General features: G+C 39.7%; 1 long non-coding RNA gene across 1 annotated transcript; it reads left to right on the top strand.

Moving 5' to 3' along the window:
* The first annotated feature begins 670 nt into the window (after nt 1-670).
* Nucleotides 671-3631, top strand: LOC130277324 (uncharacterized). Its single transcript, XR_008845427.1, has 3 exons — nt 671-806; nt 3219-3335; nt 3569-3631. It is a non-coding gene; the product is annotated as an uncharacterized LOC130277324 (long non-coding RNA).
* The last annotated feature ends 308 nt before the right edge of the window (nt 3632-3939 follow it).

The following is a 3939-nucleotide window of genomic DNA, read 5'->3' as shown; positions in this document are numbered from 1 at the left end:
AGTGATGTTTTAAGGTTCCCTTGGAATAAGCTTTCCTATCTATCTATCTATCCTATCTCATATATATCTCATATCTATCTATCTATCTCATATCTATCTATATCGTATGATATCTATATCGATGATATTTATCTAGCTCATATCTATTTATCTATCTATCTCCTAACTATCTATCTATCTATCTCACATCTATCTATCTATCTATCTATCTATCTCATATCTATCTATTTATCTAGCTCATATCTATCTATCTATCTCATATCTCTCATATCTATCTCATATCTATCTATCTCATATCTATCTATCTCATATCTATCTATCTATCTATCTATCTCATATCTATCTATCTCATATCTCTCTGTCCTTTCTTAATTTTCCTCTTGTCTAGACATATCCCAAGATGAGTGATTTCAGATGAGAAGCTTTGAGTAAATTCCATGATTCTATCATACGCTGTCTAGAGTTGTTTATGCTTTATGGGGTTTCCCATCACAACCAATCAGATCGCTTCTTTCAGGCCTTTTCAGAAATGAAAGAAGCGATCTGATTGGTTGCTATGGGGAACTTAGCAACTTTTCCTCTGGACAGGTTTTGATAATTCTCCCCATATGTGTCTGTGTGGTCACCCAGTGGTTGTGATATGTATTGCAGTCTGTTGAGGGCTTTGCCAGCTTGTTATGATATTGTATTCTATTTAGATAATGAGAAATTGGACTTAAGCAGATGGGTGGCTATTGTTGGCTGATCTTCATTTATTTAATACTAACTGAGTACTGACATTGCCGGTCTTCCTACCTAAACCTTGGGTAAGAGGAAGAACAATAATATATATATATATATATATATATATATATATATATATATATATCAGCGCCCCATTCGAAAAGTGAGGCCACCTCCGCCTGGTGGATGGGGGACACATTTTGATCATAAAGTGTGCCAAGAGCCTTCAAGAGTGCTGCTGCATCCTTCTTTATATATATATATATATATATATATATATATATATATATATATATATCAACATTTAAAACTCCTGGGCAATCTTCCTTGCCTGAGAGTTACTTAATCAGAAGATATGCCAGAAGTCCCAAAGGGGATGTCCCGACACTGACAATCTCAGTCAGAGCCAGGACAGTTAAATCATATTGTACCATAATGTTAATACGCTGGCAGGTTGTTTAAAACTCCTGGGCAATCTCTGCAGCCCGAGTAACACAATGAGCAAATGTACCAGAAGTCTAGTGCAAGTCTATGGGACATCCCCTGATTGCTTTACTCTTGGGCTGCACACATTTTCGGTATCGGGACATCCCTAAACTGCACTTTATTTTTCTTTAACATATAAGTAACATGTGAACCAAGTTTTTTGGAAATATCTCCAGACATTGGGAAGTTACGCAGGAACGAACATATACCGTATATACTCGAGTATAAGCCGAGTTTTTCAGCGCGATTTTTCGGCCTGAAAACTCCCCCCTCGGCTTATACTCGAGTGAACTCTCCACCTGTCAATCCCTTCCAGTGGTCTTCAACCTGCGGACCTCCAGGTGTTGCAAAACTACAACTCCCAGCATGTCCGGACAGCCAATGGCTGTCCGGGCATGCTGGGAGTTGTAGTTTTGAAACATCTAGAGGTCTGCAGGTTGAAGACCACTGCTGCCTTCGTCATCATCCAGACCCCCCCCCCCCCCCTTTAGTTTTCTACTCACCTCCCCTCGGTGGGAAGGAAGGGTGAGCTGGTCCGGGCCATCTATGCTGCAGGGACCGTCCGGTGGGGAGGGTTAGTCGTTCTGGGCTGTCCATCTTCACCGGGAGGCCCTCTTCTCCGCTCCGGGCCAGCCCTGGACTAGTGATGTTGCCTTGACGATGACGCACAGGGACACCCGTCCCTGCGCATTGTCGTCAAAGCAACGTCACTAGTCCGGTGGATGGATGGATGATGACGAAGGCCGCAGTGGTCTTCAACCTGCGGACCTCCAGATGTTTCAAAACCGATGGCTGTCCGGGCAGCCGATGGCTGTCTGGGCAGGCCGGAAGTTGTAGTTTTGCAACATCTGGAGGTCCGCAGGTTGAAGACCACTAATGAAGGGATTGACAGGTGGAGATGATGAAAGGGGGGAATGATGACAGGTGGAGATGATGAAAGGGGGGAATGATGACAGGCGGTGATGATGAAGGGGGGGGTGACGACAGGCAGTGATGATGAAGGGGGGGGGGATGATGACAGGGTGATGATGACGGGGGTCTGGGTGATGACATGGGGGGGATGAAGTATTTCCCACCCTAGGCTTATAGTCGAGTCAATAACTTTTCCTGGGTTTTTGGGGTAAAATTAGGCGCCTCGGCTTATATTCGGGTCAGCTTATACTTGAGTATATACAGTACGCTATTTTACTAGGTTTTTGTTTTTAGTCTGATTCTTGTTTTCTTCACCATACAGATTTAGGATTTAATAAAAAAAAAGATGTGACAGGCCAACTCATACAACTTGCAAACCCTTGGGAAGCTCTTAAGAAAATGTTTAAAAGTCTGCAGATTGTAATTTTGATAATATAACAGTGACAGGCTTTTCTAAGGGTCCCCGAGGCGAGCCGGGGAATTATATAAGTCAGACAAATGTAACACAAATCTATCCACATTCCAATCATATTAAGCCGCCTCGGTCGGGGCAAACAAATAAATAAATAAAAGCACTTGCCCAAAGCAGAAGCTTAAGTTTCAGGCTCAAGGTTAACCAAGGGAGAGCCGGAGATCGGCTAAGAAGATGTGACTGAAATGAAATGACTTTCTGTCCTGAACATAATCTTTTCCGCCAGTAAATAAGGAGCAGAAGCTTTTGAGAAAATGTTGACGTTACCGACATTTTATAATGACATATATGGTGACTGGAGGATATTTTCACTTTATTTACACTCATTATGCAAAAATAACTTTACTTTTTAGATTTTTTTGTTTTTTACTTTGACTATTACATATTTTAAAATTATATGTAGCAGAGTTCTGTATTTATTTTATTTATTTATTATTATTTTATTTATTTTTATTATTATTATTATTATTATTATTATTATTATTTATTTATTTTTAAAGTAAATTTGTGTTTCATGTCCATGATACATGTCTATATTATTTCATTTTAGTCTTTGCTATATGGATAATCATTTGGATATTTTTGTTGATTTTTTTTTTCTAATTTTCCATTTTTCTTTTGACAGTACAAAATAATCCTGAAATCTTGCAGTTCTCGTTCTGGCCACTAGGCCTTTAATTAAGCTAAACACTTTGAGTTCTGTATAGATAATTTCCCAGCAGCATCCTCCTTATCATCACAGGTAGGCATACAGTGAAAGGTGACAACAATAGATAGGTAAGGGAATAGCTAACATTTACATCTCTCCCTGAGGAAAGGTCACAAAACATGTCTAGTAAACTATACCATACGAGTGCAATCTTAGAAAGTAGAAGTCACAACAGGAGTAACTTTCAACTGTGAAATTGTATTAGTCAATGCCAAATACATTTTTGCTTGTTATATTTTCAGTTTCCACTATTCTGTTCATCATAGAATACTGTAAAAATGACAAAGTTTCGGGATGATGCCCTTCATCAGGCCTAAGGCAAACAGCTGAGGACGGCTCCTACGCCGAAATCCATCCTTGTACTACACTATGGCATAATAAATCTATGCTTTGCAAGATTGGTGAGTGCTGGGTATCATCTTTATTAGTAGAAATATAGAAGAGCAGGATCCCCTCTTTTGTGTGTGTGTGTGTGTGTGTGTGTGCAGTGTATGGGAGACATCATAGAGGCTAGTCTACACCCACTAGCTTAAAGAGTACCTCTCATGATCTTGTTGAATTTTATAATCCTCCCAGTTCTCTGTCCCCTATCATGATAAACCACCCCCTGCCTTTTTTTTTTATTATTATTATTATT

The sequence above is a fragment of the Hyla sarda genome, chromosome 6 (assembly GCF_029499605.1).
Source record: "Hyla sarda isolate aHylSar1 chromosome 6, aHylSar1.hap1, whole genome shotgun sequence".
Classification (NCBI taxonomy): Eukaryota; Metazoa; Chordata; class Amphibia; order Anura; family Hylidae; genus Hyla; species Hyla sarda.
Note: the sequence above shows the minus strand (reverse complement) of the source record. Positions and strands in the feature narration are given on the sequence as shown.